Here is a 15,662-nt window from a genome sequence, read left to right on the forward strand (position 1 = left end):
ACACAGACAGACAGGAACAGACAGACAGGTAGGAACAGACAGACAGGAACACAGACAGGCAGGTAGGAACAGACAGACAGGAACACAGACAGCCAGGTAGGAACAGACAGACAGGAACACAGACAGACAGGTAGGAACAGACAGACAGGAACACAGACAGACAGGAACAGACAGACAGGTAGGAACAGACAGACAGGAAGGAACAGACAGACAGGAACACAGACAGACAGGTAGGAACACATTTCCATTCAGACAGAACTGAAAACACCACTCTATTCTAACACTGCCCCCCCCCCCCTCCTGCAGATGTGTGGCCCCCCGGTGAAGACGGTGGTCTTGAGGAGGTTCAAACCCCCAGGACGACACCTCCGCCCCCCTCACCAGCCCACGTGGTATGAGCTACTAATGGCGCTTTTCCACTACAGGGCCTGCTTCTTTGGCGCTTTTCCATTTGTCGGCCCGGGTCGGCTCGGCTCGGCTCAGTTCTTTAGCTACCCTTCACGAGCAGGAACTACAGGGCCGAAAGGTACCTTTTGTCAGGCTGCGTGTGACGTGTGACGCTGCACACCGTTGATTGGTCAATGGAAATCGTCATCCCATGTTCATAGATTTCTTCGCTAACCGCCATCTTTAAATACCACAACAGATTTCGCTCTCGGAAAATGTCACTTATTGTTTCTGTAATAACGTATTAATAAAGATTAGGAAAATTATGATAACCATCGTATTATCTTAGTTTAATGTAATTTCAATGCATCATAGAACTTTTATTTACAACAAGCATAACAAAAAAATCGCTATTATGGCGATGTCCTGTCAAATGCCGGTAGATTCGCGTCTTGCTCCCTTTAACACATGTTGCCGTTTCCCTGGTTGCGAGATCTAAACTATTAGAACTGAAAGCGGCAGGTAACAGGCACGTAACATCCATATGCTGTATATATAAATAAATATATTTGACTACCAGCAAGACACCGGAGCACTCGTATCTATAACAAACGTCCGCTTGATTGTATGAGCCCCGCGTCAGTCAGCCTTTCCGTAGAAATACATCATATATCTAACGTAACATGTTTTAAGGCTGATCTGTGCATGATAGTGCTGCATTATGTTGATCTATTTATATCGATCTATTCTTGCCAATTCCTTATTACCAGTGGAAAGGGGGAAGGCTAAAACACTTTGAATGGAATAGATAGGACTTTCCGTTCAATGGAGGAAGCATCATACTCGCGAGTTCATCTCGCTTTTCCCCCGTTAAACAATCTAAGCAATCTAATCAGAGCAGTTGTTATTATGTAATATTATTAATGGATGTGCCATTTTTGATGGAGAGCAGTGAGCGGATGACTGGATGTGAGCATGTATTTGACTAATGCCGATAGATTCGCGTCTTGCTCCGAAACCGGAGCTGGAGGCGCAGACAGGATTTTACAGCATTCCTTCAAACTATCGTAATTCATGAACTATATGGCCAATCTAAAAAATTCCAACAGTTTCTGAAAGCAGAGAAGTTGCACTTTTTGAACAGTTTTTAGGCTTATTACGGTAGTTCACCAACAAAAAAAAGCACAGTGCTCAACGTGTCAGGAGAAATAAAAATAGAATCGTGTCGGCATTTCATGTCGGCATTTCCCTGGTTGCGAGATCTAAACTAGTCTACTAGAACTGAAAGCGGCAAGTAACATGCACTTAACGTTACATGTTTTAAGGCTGATCTGTGATAATGCTGCATTTTGACATCATTCTTATCGCATTTCCCCCCGTTGAGCTGTATAGCGGCACTTATTACAGTGAAGCACTCTTATGACACGTAACTCCTCCTACAGTCCCGGATCGCTCCGTGTAATGGTGAAGCGTTTCTGAAAGTACGGCACGGCTCGGCACGGCTCGGATACAAATGCGGCCCGCGTCAGCCCGGTAGTGGAAAAGCGCCATAAGGTGTGGACCCAGGTGCAGAACAGAGGAGACGGGAGGCAAGTTTGTTGAATCAGAAATTAAGTCACTCTTTAACTACAGGAATGTCAGGCTACAGAACAACCAAACTATAACATGAAAAACTAAAAGAGGAGAAAACACAATAAGAGAAAATAAGAAAGAGAAATAAGAAAGAGCACAAGGCCAATACAAAATCTTAACAGATGTTTTATCTGAGAGACACCCCACACATGAAGATAAAAAAATGTGGTGTGCTCAGATATTCCCAATACAGCACAAAGATCAGTCCTACGACAGTCAAGCCTCGTCCCCTGAGCCAGAAATCTCACGTGATCTAACGTGATCTAACGTAGTACCCTGACTGACCTGTACGAGGCAGCCATGTGCGATAGGGCAAATAAAGTGCAGAAGAACGAAAGGAAGAAGTCAGCTCGCTTCTTGATTGGCTACATTCCATTCCACGTCACAATCCGACTCAGGAGTTGTCAGTTTTGCCCACTCACAAGAGGACTTTTGATCATAAATATGTTTAATATCTACGATCGTCAGCCCCGACCATTTTCTGAGCAGATTGTCAGGAGAAATTGACTCTTAACACACCTCACACGACAGGATAATCTTGTAGGATAATCTTTAGATCTTCCGATAATCGGCGTTTGCTGTCCTTGGTCGGAAGGGGGCAAATCGGGCCAAAATCAGCCAGATTATCTTTATGTGTGTACCAGGCATGACTGGGTTAACAACTTTTCATTTCAGTTTTGAAAACACTTACAAATTAATAAAACAAACAGTCATGAACATGTTTTCAATGAGCAGATTTTATTTTTAATTTGTAATCAGGATATGTGTAATACTGTCATTGATACATATGGAAATTATATAGACATGGGAATTATAGCTAGCACAAAAGTGCCTTCAGACTTGGTCCAGTACAGTAGCTAGGGTTCATACAGTAAACCAAAGTAGTACACACAGTAGATACAAATTATTAAAACTTAAACACATACAAAAAAAAAAAATCATACCATAAGATGTATGAAAAATGTGCATCAGAAGATGTATGAAAACGGCTACAGTCGCAGTCAAAGCCAGGATGTTAACCGTTTAGCTGTTTCTGTAGACTTTTGACTTTGCTTTTATATACCACATTTAAACATGTCTAATATGCCAATGATTGGTATCCTTTTGTTCAGAACAACCTCAGCTATATGACCTGACAATTATGTACTGTATCAACATAAATGACCCCAAAACACACAAGAAAACTAAAAGCAAATATGCTCCATAAAGCATTTCAAAGGTTTCAAATGTCAGCACAGGTTGTATATAATGGTCATATAAGCAATTATATACAACCAATCAAGCAATATAAAATTATTTACCACAGAAAGCAGAGTTACACCTAGGCCACCTGCCACTCTTCTAAACAGGTTATGTCACAGTTAGACAGAGTTACACCTAGACCACCTACCACTCTTCTAAACAGGTTATGTACACAGTTAGACAGAGCTACACCTAGACCACCTACCACTCTTCTAAACAGGTTATGTTCACAGTTAGACAGAGCTACACCTAGACACCTAAATAACAAAAAGCAGGTGTGGATTTTTGTGGAGGGTTTATTTTTATTATTTTTTTATTTATTTTTTCCTTTCAGTTCCTTTTTTCTCCACCTGGTGGCAGTATTCGCTAGTAAATATCTCTTCCAGAAACTATCGACCAGACGACAGAGGACATCAATCATCTGCCATCTGGCAAACTTCTAAAATGGTAAAGATGATTAATATATGATGACATGATATAGATCTCAAATTAAAATGATCATGTATGTTTCTACTTGTCGTATCAACATCAGATATAAACTAGCATGGAGCTTCAAGCCAGAACTGGGAAGCTTATCACAGTCCTGGATGTGGCTTCGTATTGATTAGACGGCTCTGAACAAGTCATGTGATTTGATCACGGCGCTGTGATGGTTGACTCTTAAGAGAACACGGGCAAGTTAAGTGAACGGAGAAGATCAGCACAGAATAAGTCAAAGAAATGAATCAAAATCATTCAGCCTTTGAGTCAATCAATCAATCAATCAATCAAATCGATTTTTACAAAAGCAGTTTTGTCACAAAGTGTTTAAGAACATAAACAATAGAAACAACCTTGAGACAGTTGACCCAAAAAAAAACTTAAGAGAGGAACCAGGCTCAGAGGGGGACCCAGGACCAGGAGTCAGCCTCATCCACACCTCTCAGAAGAGTCTACATTGACTCTGGGCGGAATCCTTCTTGAGGATCTCTCTGCTCCTTCTCTCAGGCTTCTGCGGTGACTCATCCACTGATCCAACCTCAGATACCTTCTGGTCCTGAAAGAGTGCCACTGTAACACAACAACAACAACAACAACAACAACAACAACAGATCAGAGGCTTTGCTGGCACACTGGAATCACTACAGTATGTCATGTACCGTATTTTCCGGACTATAAGTCGCTCCGGAGCATAAGTCGCATCAGTCAAAAAATGCGCCATGAAGAGAAAAAAACATTTACAGTATAAGTCGCACTGGACTATAAGTCGCATTTATTTAGAAATGTATTTCACAAAATCCAAGACCAAGAACAGACATTTCATCTGGAAAGGCAAGTTATTCAACTACACAATAGCACACAGAACAACAGGCTGAATAGGTGTCCGGTATGTTAACATAACACATTAACAGTTATTCAGCTACACAATAGCATAAAGAACATACCTGGGAGGCTGAATAGGCTAAATGAACATAACAAGCCAGCGAGTCCAACAAGCAAGTTACCAGTAAGCAAGTTCACCAAGCTCCTGTTGTTTCAGCTAATTTCTTCAGTGGTACAGGAGCAGCATATAGTTGTCACAAGCCCAGAGCGCCCTCTCGTGGCTGTAGACGGTAATGTTTACTCCTTGGTTCATGTCAGTCGGTATGAAATTATATATATTGATATATAAGTCACACCTGACTATAAGTCAGGACCAGCCAAACTATGAAAAAAAGTGTGACTTATAGTCCGGAAAATACGGTACTGTATATGTGAGTCAGAGAACCATACTCACTGTTCAGAGGAAGGCCGATGCTGCCAGCAGCTGATACCTGCGTTGATCCATAACCAGAGTCTGCTGTGCTGCTCACTGAGATCCCTGCTGCGATCCCTGCTGCTGCAACAAGAGCTGAAACAGCAACAACAACAACAACAACAACAACAACAAATCAGATTCTGGGAAAGCTTTGTTGGCACAATGGAAGCCCTACAGTACAGGTAGTATATATGTATATATGTATGTATGTGATGGAACACTACAGTACAGGTCGTATATATGTATATATGTATGTATGTGATGGAAGCACTACAGTACAGGTAGTATGTATGTATGCAGTGTTTCCTCCAGGATTTTTCACATTAGTGGCGGGGTGGTCGTCTTTCGCGCGCGCACCGATTTTTAATAATTTCTTAAATAGCGGTTAAGTCATTAAAGCCGAGCAGGTGATTTTATATAGAAGGTGATCAAATACCAATATTGTTATGTACGACAGTATGTCATTGCAGCACTTTGTTGCACTTTACGACTGTGTGACAGTAAACGGATCTCAGTTTGTATACCTGTGTGGATCTACATTTATTAGCAACATAATAAATTAGATAGAACAACCCTGTTCATTAATGTTCATTAATGCTTGAGTTCATGTTCATATTCGCACTGTTACTGTGTTGTGTGCCAATGCACCCCTGTGATGCTGTGTGTGTTATTGAGACCGTTGGGAGAGAGAGCTCGGGTGAACTAAGAAAGTTGTGTATGAGATAGTTTACAATTAAACGCACAGATTACATGAGAGAAGCTATCTGTCATTATTTCAACCACTGTCCAAGTGGGGACGTTACACTACTTTCGTTTTAGAACGAAACGTTAGGCTAGCAGCGTTTAGCAGTCACCATTCTTGAGCAAAACATGATACAAACAAACATTCAAATACTCGTGTCGTCTTGATTTTTTTTTCGATTTCAATGTATGACGCATCATTTGAAAGCTTACCATCTGTAGTTTCAGACTATGTAAACAAACGAAAAAGTACGTAAGCAAATGGTTATTATTTATCTGGTATAGATACCACTTCTGCGCCGAATGTACCGCTACAGGCACAAATCCGCACCCGACATTGTAATTACCGTAATTTCTAAACATATAGGGTATTACGGTAAAATGTGACGTGAGGACATTCTCAGAGTCAGTTTACTCACAGTGATTGGCGGAGCGTTCAGGGACACATGCTTTTTTTCAGTTCTCCGGTCATAATAACTCGCTGCCTTTCTGCGCAGCCTGAATCAAAGTGGACTGTCTGAATCATTTGGTGGCGGAGCAAATTCATTCGTGGCGGCCCGCCACCAATAAATGCATATAGACTCTATATTATAGAGGAAACACTGGTATGTATGTGATGGAAGCACTACAGTACAGGTAGTATGTATGTATGTGATGGAAGCCCTACAGGTAGTATGTATATATGTATGTATGTGATGGAACACTACAGTACAGGTAGTATATATGTATATATGTATGTTTGTATGTGATGGAAGCACTACAGTACAGGTAGTATATATGTATATATGTATGTATGTGATGGAAGCCCTACAGGTAGTATATATGTATATATGTATGTATGTGATGGAAGCACTACAGTACAGGTAGTATATATGTATATATGTATGTGATGGAACACTACAGTACAGGTAGTATATATGTATGTATGTATGTATGTATGTGATGGAAGCACTACAGTACAGGTAGTATATATGTATGTATGTGATGGAAGCACTACAGTACAGGTAGCATATATGTATGTATGTGATGGAAGCACTACAGTACAGGTAGTATATATGTATATATGTATGTATATGATGGAGGCACTACAGTACAGGTAGTATATATGTATATGGAATGGAATGGAATGGAAAGCAGAAAAGCAGAAAAGCATAAAATCACAAGAAGGTAAGGAGCTGGTTTACATCAATAAAGGCTATGTACACAATCCACTGTACTATACTGCACAGATAGTCAACTAGGGTTGTCATATTGCACAAAAGTATTTTTTCACATTATTTTAAAGTGTCACAGTTTGCAGGCTTGAAAATGTACATGTTTGTGCCTCAGCACTAGCAGCCATACAATCCGTCCGGACTGTCCTGGGCCCAGAACTTAGGCCTTTTCTGTGTTCAGGGCCTTGACGGCCCTGTGGTAGAAGCAGTCCTTCAGTCTGTTTGTCTTAGCGGCCGGGGTCCTGTACCATATATGTATGTATGTGATGGAAGCACTACAGTACAGGTAGTATATATGTATGTATGTGATGGAAGCACTACAGGACAGGTAGTATATATGTATATATGTATGTATGTGATGGAAGCACTACAGGACAGGTAGTATATATGTATATGTGTATGTATGTGATGGAACACTACAGTACAGGTAGTATATATGTATGTCAGTGGAGGCTCCTCCATAGAGGTGGAGGAGGCCTGGCCTCCCCAATAATTTGAGAGAAGAGAGAGAGATTTAAAAAAGCAATAATTTTCCTGTCGGAAAGTGGTTTCTCATAGAAGTCAATGTAATGCATTTTTTTCATGGCAATATGTGATTGGCCAAATCACTGAAAATGGGTGGGAACAGGAGGCCTGGCCTCCGTGTAGTACCTTTTTCCGCCACACGCGTATGAGTGCTGTTCTGCAGGATAAATATTAGAAATGGATGAAGTATTGTTCTGAATTGTATGTTGTGTGTCTGATTGACATAGTGTTTGAGTGCTTTTGACATGTCATTGATTGTATGTAGTATGTTGTGGTGAATGTTGTGAGCCTGAGCAGAAGGGACAATAGCTGCTGCAGGCGGACCAGAGATTCATGCCAATTGTTTTGTTTATTTGATGACCCATTGTGCAGGCAATAAAAGCTGCTTCATCCACCATCCTGAGAGTGTCCCAATCCCTTCAGTACCGCCAAACACAAATTAATAATTTTTAACAAAGACAGATGGAACAGGGTACATTCCATCGCGAGTGAAGCGAGCAAGCGGAAAAAAATGTGGCCTCCTCAATTCTGGAAGTCACCAGCCTCCACTGATGTATGTATGTGATGGAAGCACTACAGTACAGGTAGTTTATATGTATATATGTATGTATGTGATGGAACACTACAGTACAGGTAGTTTATATGTATATATGTATGTATGTGATGGAACACTACAGTACAGGTAGTTTATATGTATATATGTATGTATGTGATGGAACACTACAGTACAGGTAGTATATATGTATATATGTATGTGATGGAAGGGAGATGTCTTCAGAGAACCATACTGTGTGGAGGATGACCCTCCATACTACCAGCTCCTCTAGCTGACTCAATCACGGACCACGGGTCCCCCCCACCACCACTGCTACTCCTCTAGCTGACTTAACCACGGACCTGCTGCTCCTCTCTGATGAATATAACGATTTAATTTAACGTTATTACTTGTGCCTTTTACGTGGCTTTTATTATCTTATGCAGTTCTGCGTGTTTTGAGTTGAAATAGCGTGTGTCGAGTAACCGAGGCAGATTTTGGTGGTGCGCGTATCGAGGCATGTGTTGATGACGTATGGTAAGAGCGAAGCTTCGCCTGCCGGCCGTACCACGTGACCGATTCGGGAAATTTGTATAAACTTGCCGTTGTTTTTCTATGTACCCCAGCTTCATCTGTGCCCTGTGAAAGGATCTTTTCAAAAGCAGGTGAAATCGTCTAAAAAAAAAGAAACCGCCTGAAGCCCAGCACTGTGGAGAAGTTGTTGAATGAATAAAAAGTTGTTCTTCCTAAAACATGAGATGCGAGAACAGATACCCCACAAGGACATTATTATCCAACCGGGTCGCACAAACAAAAAGAGGAGAACAAAAAAAGCCTGGTGGACAGATGAGCAATCCTCATTATGGAACTCCTTGAGCGTGGCAGAGAAGGAGTGGACATCCTGCCCCCCCGGACCAACAAGAGCCAGGGCTAGAGCTGTGATGAAGGACAGACAGAGACAGTTTGACCGCTCAGTCCAAGCTGCAAAGAGACGCCACTGGAGACTGCAACAGGAGAATATCCAGGAGCTAGAAAGCAACGACCCGAAGACCTTCTGGAGCCAAGTTAACCAGCTTGGTGTAGGCAGCGAGCGGCACCCCAACATCCCCTGGGAGGTCTTGGGGCCGGATGGCTCTCCACAGACTGATAAAGAATCTGTCCTAGAGTCGTGGAGGAGCGAGTTTGCCAGCTTGTTCCAGGCGAACCAGCATAGTGGCCCCACCCTCGCCAGAGTCACAGAGCACCCCCACTTTAACCTGGATACATCCCTGAACCAGCCAATCAATGAGCATGAGATTGTCAAAGTCCTGCAAGCAGCCAAGAAACGCAAAGCATATGGTTTTGATGGGCTACCTACTGATGTTCTGAAAAATGGTAATGCACTTAACTTATTGCATAGGCTTTTTAATCATTGTTTTCTTAATGGCACAATCCCAGAACTATGGAAATATGGCATCATCAACCCTATCTATAAAGGCGGGGGAAAAGATAAAAGAATACCTGCAAACTATTGAGGGATTACTTTGACCTCTGCTGTATATAAACTGTTCTGCTGTGTGTTACATAACAGGGTCTCTGAGTGGGTGGAGTCCAACGGCATCATAACAGATGAACAAAATGGGTTTAGAAAGAAAAGGAGTTGTATAGACCATATTGCCACTTTAACTGCTATTATAGACTCAAGGAAAAAGCTTAGAAAACCTACATTCTGCTCTTTTATCGATTTTTCCAAAGCCTTTGATCATATTAACCGTAGCATGCTATGGTAGAAGTTGTCAGCTGTAGGCCTACATGGCAACATCCTTAACTGTCTTACTGCTCTGTACGAAAATGTGAAATGTTGTGTCCGTGTAAATGGTAGCCTTACAGATTGGTTCCCAGTCGACATCGGCGTAAAACAGGGCTGCATTTTGTCACCTGTTCTGTTCTCCATATATATATATATAAATGACTTAAGTATAGCAATTAAGGCCTTGGGAAAAGGTGTCCCTATAGGAAATGAAAAGATCTCTATACTTTTATACGCAGATGATATTACCCTGATCTCTGAGACAGAAGAGGAACTACAGGAGATGCTGACACTGGTCCATAATTGGTGCCAGGAGTGGAAACTAAATATAAATGTTGATAAAACCAAAGTAGTGCATTTCAGAAATCCAGCAAAGCCCCTGTCCAGTTTTAGCTTCTCATGTGGGCTTTCCCCACTAGAGGTAGTCAGAAAATACAAATATCTGGGTCTATACTTAACAGAGTTCCTAGACTATAGTGTAACTGCTAAACATCTAGCCTTGCATGCAAATAGAGCACTAGGTGCAATTATAGCCAAAAGCAAAATATTGGGTGTTTTCCCCTTCAAATGTTTCACCAAATTGTTTGAATCTTTGGTTCTGCCCATCCTGACCTATGCAGCTGCTGTCTGGGGTTACAAAAGTCACTCTTGTATTAATGCTGTTTTTAATAGGGCATGTCGTTTTTATTTGGGTGTGGGTAAATACACACCGAATGCTGCCATACAAGGTGATTTGGGGTGGAAAACCATGTGGCAACACCAGTGGTCATGCATTTTCAAGAACTGGAAGAGACTGTGTGGTATGCCTGATAACAGGCTATGTAAGCGTGTGTTCCTGTGGGCTAACCAGATGAGAAATGTGAAAAACTATGCTCATACGGTGCGAACATTTTTTAGCTCTCTACATCTATCCCACCTCGCCAGCACTGATCTAATCCTATCAAGAAATGATCTACGGAGTCTTGATGTAGTAGTTGCAGAGGCAGACAAGGAGAAATGGCTCCTGCAGATTAACAGGCCAGAGGGAAACAAACTGCGTACTTACTGTTCTTTTAAAAATGTTTTTGAATCAGAACCCTATGTTCAATGCATTATGCCCAGGCAGCATAGAAGTGCCCTTGCCAAGTTTAGGTGTGGAGTCGCTCCCTTAGCCCTGGAAACCGGCAGATACACTAACACCCCAGTGGAGAGTCGTTTCTGCACACTGTGCAACAGTGGTTCGATTGAATCCGAAGCCCACGCCTTATTACACTGTGAACTTTATAACGACATCCGCGCTGATCTTTTTATCTTTTTATCAAAACACTACGAGAATTTTAATGATTTTAATGACCATAATAAATTGTAAAATGTTTGCTGGTGAACACTGCACTAATGAATGTGCCAAGGCCTGCCACCTCATCCTACAAAGAAGAGTAGCCTTCATGAGCATCGCAAAATAAGCTGCCCCCCCCCTTTTCTTTACATATTTCATTGCCTTTACTGTATACTGTATTTTATTGTAATGCCAATGCCAATTTGTTGTGAAATAGTTCAAGTGAAATAGTACTTGAATGTACGTTTTTAATTTGTATTGCTATGATTTGTATTGTGTCTCACAATTCCATGTGAGTGGTCCTCAACTTTTTAATGCACCTTTTGTTGCTGTTCTTTATACCATACCTGTTTGTTGAGGAGTGACACATAAATAAAGATATATCTATCTATCTATCTATCCAATGTTAAAATAGAACTCTTTAATGCACAATCAACAATAAATCCTCCTTCATACAAGACATGGAAAAAGGATTAGACATCATGTGCCTTACTGAAACTTGGCACCAGCCTGAGGTTTACTCCGCTCTAAATGAAGCCTGTCCTCCTGGTTACAGCTATTTGGAGAAAGCTCGCAGTACTGGTCGCGGTGGTGGCCTAGCTGTTATACATCGACAGGAACTGGAACTGTCCCCCATCCCTCTGCCCACACAGTTCTCATTTGAGTGCCTTGCATTTAAATGTAAGCCCCCTTTCCCCCATGTCCATACTCCTCATCTACCGGCCCCCCAAACCGAACTCAGCTTTCATCTCAGAGATGCACAACCTTCTCTCTACACTCTGCTCAACCTCTACAAACTTGTTAAAATTATTGGAGATATGAACATTCATGTTGACACCCCCTCCTGTCACCCTGCAAATGAGTTCCTTCAACTTTTGGATTGCCTCAACCTCCGACAGCATGTTGATGTCCCCACACCCTCTAGGGGACACACACTCGTCCTAGGCCAGGTCATCCTCATGCATTCAGTCTAGTTCACCACTGTATATCTTCTGAGTGTGACTGCTGTCATAAGAGGCATTTCAATTGAGTAATAATATTATCTATTTCAATGAAGTTGTCTCACATGTGTTTGGGTTTCATTAGGCTAAAAACTGACTGTTGGCATTTCTGAAAACGGTCATTAAAATCTTAATGTATTTTGCATTATTAAATGATGATTACACAATTCAATTCATATTAATGAACTCTCAAAAACCTATATAAGCTTGGGTCCAGGTTTATGATTGGTACCAAAGTGGTTCAGTTTTGACATTAACAGTTTACCTGGACGGTCTGCTTTGGACATTGTTGTAACCTGGAGATCCACTGGTGTGCAGTGGAACGCTGATAAGGCAGATGGCAGGTTGGGCTGGACAGGTAGGGCTGGGATGGAGCACTGGGCAGGTAGGGTTGGGTGGGGGGACGAGGCCAGGTAATGACTGATCACGTTGCTCCGCGTGACTTTGGCCTTCACGTCGCAGAGTTAGGGCGAGTTAGGGCGAGCGAACACAAGACTCCAACCACGGTCTGAGGGAAAGCAAAGAGACAAGATATGAGACATTTAGACCGGCTGTAGATCATAGGTCAAGACATATCGTTTAAATCAAAAGCAAGGAAGTATGAATGAAGACATATCCTCTAGCCAGAATGCATCTCTCTCAGGTGAGGCACAGGCCTCAACAACAACAACAACAATCCTAACCCTATCACCATAGACCTAACCCTATCACCAACAACAACAACAAAAAGAAAAAGTTCTGATGTGACAACAATTGAGCAAGACAAGCAACAGAAAGATATGTTCAAAATGTTCATACCTTCTCTCTCAGCTGCAGGACGAACGGAGGGAACAGATCAAATAATGGAGTGATGTGATACTTTAGTAGTGATCTGGACTTTGTAGCTACTAAAACCACCTAGGTGTGGCGCAGTAAACCCCTGGAGTGAGGCCCAGTCGACCCCATAGCCTTAGGCAGCTCTGAGTTACACATTAACAGTTGTGATTGTGAAGGATGATTCTACAGACAGACAGGCCCTCGCAAACTAATGTATGTTACCCAGTTTATATTGATGTGTGATAAAGTTAGCCTGTGGTTCTTTGGCTTTGATAGCAGCTAGTCTATGTGGCCCAGGCTGCTAGGAATACAAGCTAACCTGTATAACCTTCTTGGCTCGAGATCTATGTTACTACTACAGGTGCGTTCGTAAATTTGCTCTCAGAGCGCCAGAGCGCACATTGGGTTCAATGTCATAAAGGGACCAAGTAATTTGATTGGACAAGAGGCATTCCATGAGTGCTGATCAGATTTCCAGAGCGAATTTACGAACACAGCCAAAATGTCGCTGTCCACGTTGTGGAAGATCTGTCTGTCTAAGTAGTTTAGTTCAGTGCGTGTGTCAGTTTTGAAAACACAAATTAATAAAACAAACAGTCATGAACATGTTTTCAATGAGCAGATTTTATTTTTAATTTGTAATCAGGACATGTGTAATGAATGAATGAATGAATGAATGAATGAATGAATGAATGGTCTTTATTGTCATTGCTACAGTACAGGTACCAAACAACGAAATTTAGGAGGGGTGGCTCCCCTGGTGTTAGGAAAGGGAAGAAAAAAAAAAACTTTAAAAAACAAATCACAAGAAGGGAAGGAGCTGGTTTACATAAATAAAGGCTATGTACACAATCCACTGTACTATACTGTACAGATAGACGACTAGGGTTGTCATATTGCACAATAGTATTGTTTCACGTTATTTAAAGTGTCACAGTTTGCAGGCTTGAAATGTACATGTTTGTGCCTCGGTTTAATTGGTACATATGGAAATGATATAGACATGGGAATTATAGCTAGCACAAAAGTGTCTTCAGACCTGGTCCAGTACAGTAGCTAGGGTTCATACAGTAAACCAAAGTAGAACAAAAGTAGATACAAATTATTAAAACATAAACAAAAAAATAAAATAATTTCATACCATAAGATGTATGAAAAATGTGCATCAGAAGAAAACGGTTACAGTTGCAGTCAAAGCCAGGATGTTAACCGTTTAGCTGTTTCTGTATACTTTTGACTTTGCTTTTATATACCAAATTTAAACATGTCTACCATGCCAATGCTTGGTATCCTTTTGTTCAGAACAACCTCAGCTATGACCTGACAATTATGTACTGTGTCATCATAAATGACCCCAAAACACACAAGAAAACTAAAAGCAAATATGCTCCATAAAGCATTTCAAAGGTTTCAAATGTCAGCACAGGTTGTATATAATGGTCATATAAGCAATTATATACAACCAATCAAGCAATATAAACTTATTTACCAAAGAAAGCAGAGTTACACCTAGGCCACCTGCCACTCTTCTAAACAGGTTATGTCACAGTTAGACAGAGCTACACCTAGACCACCTACCACTCTTCTAAACAGGTTATGTCACAGTTAGACAGAGCTACACCTAGACCACCTACCACTCTTCTAAACAGGTTATGTCACAGTTAGACAGAGTTACACCTAGGCCACCTACCACTCTTCTAAACAGGTTATGTCACAGTTAGACAGAGCTACACCTAGACCACCTGCCACTCTTCTAAACAGGTTATGTCACAGTTAGACAGAGCTACACCTAGACCACCTGCCACTCTTCTAAACAGGTTATGTCACAGTTAGACAGAGCTACACCTAGGCCACCTACCACTCTTCTAAACAGGTTATGTCACAGTTAGACAGAGCTACACCTAGGCCACCTACCACTCTTCTAAACAGGTTATGTCACAGTTAGACAGAGCTACACATAGACCACCTACCACTCTTCTAAACAGGTTATGTCACAATTAGACAGAGTTACACCTAGACCACCTGCCACTCTTCTAAACAGGTTATGTTCACAGTTAGACAGAGTTACACCTAGACCACCTACCACTCTTCTAAACAGGTTATGTTCACAGTTAGACAGAGCTACACCTAGACCACCTACCACTCTTCTAAACAGGTTATGTCACAGTTAGACAGAGCTACACCTAGACCACCTGCCACTCTTCTAAACAGGTTATGTCACAATTAGACAGAGTTACACCTAGACCACCTGCCACTCTTCTAAACAGGTTATGTTCACAGTTAGACAGAGTTACACCTAGACCACCTGCCACTAAACCTGCCACTAAACATGTACACGATCAAATATAACATGTACACGATCAAATATAACATGTACAAGATTAAATATAACATGTAGAAGATTAAATACAACATGTACAAGATTAAATATAACATGTAGAAGATTACATTGAGATAAAAATCTACTTTTTTCCTTTCAGTTCCTTTTTTTCTCCGCCTGGTGGCAGTGTTCGCTAGTAAATCTCTCTTCCAGACAACAGAGTACATTATCTGCCAAACCTTTAAAAAAAAACTTTTATATGATGATATCAATCTCAAATTAAAATGATCATATATCCGTTTCTACTTGTCGTATCAACATCAGATCAATCAATCAATCAATCAATAAACAATTTCACAACAATCCAT

This window comes from Nansenia antarctica (assembly GCF_963989245.1).
Source record: "Nansenia antarctica genome assembly, chromosome: 9".
NCBI lineage: Eukaryota > Metazoa > Chordata > Actinopteri > Argentiniformes > Microstomatidae > Nansenia > Nansenia antarctica.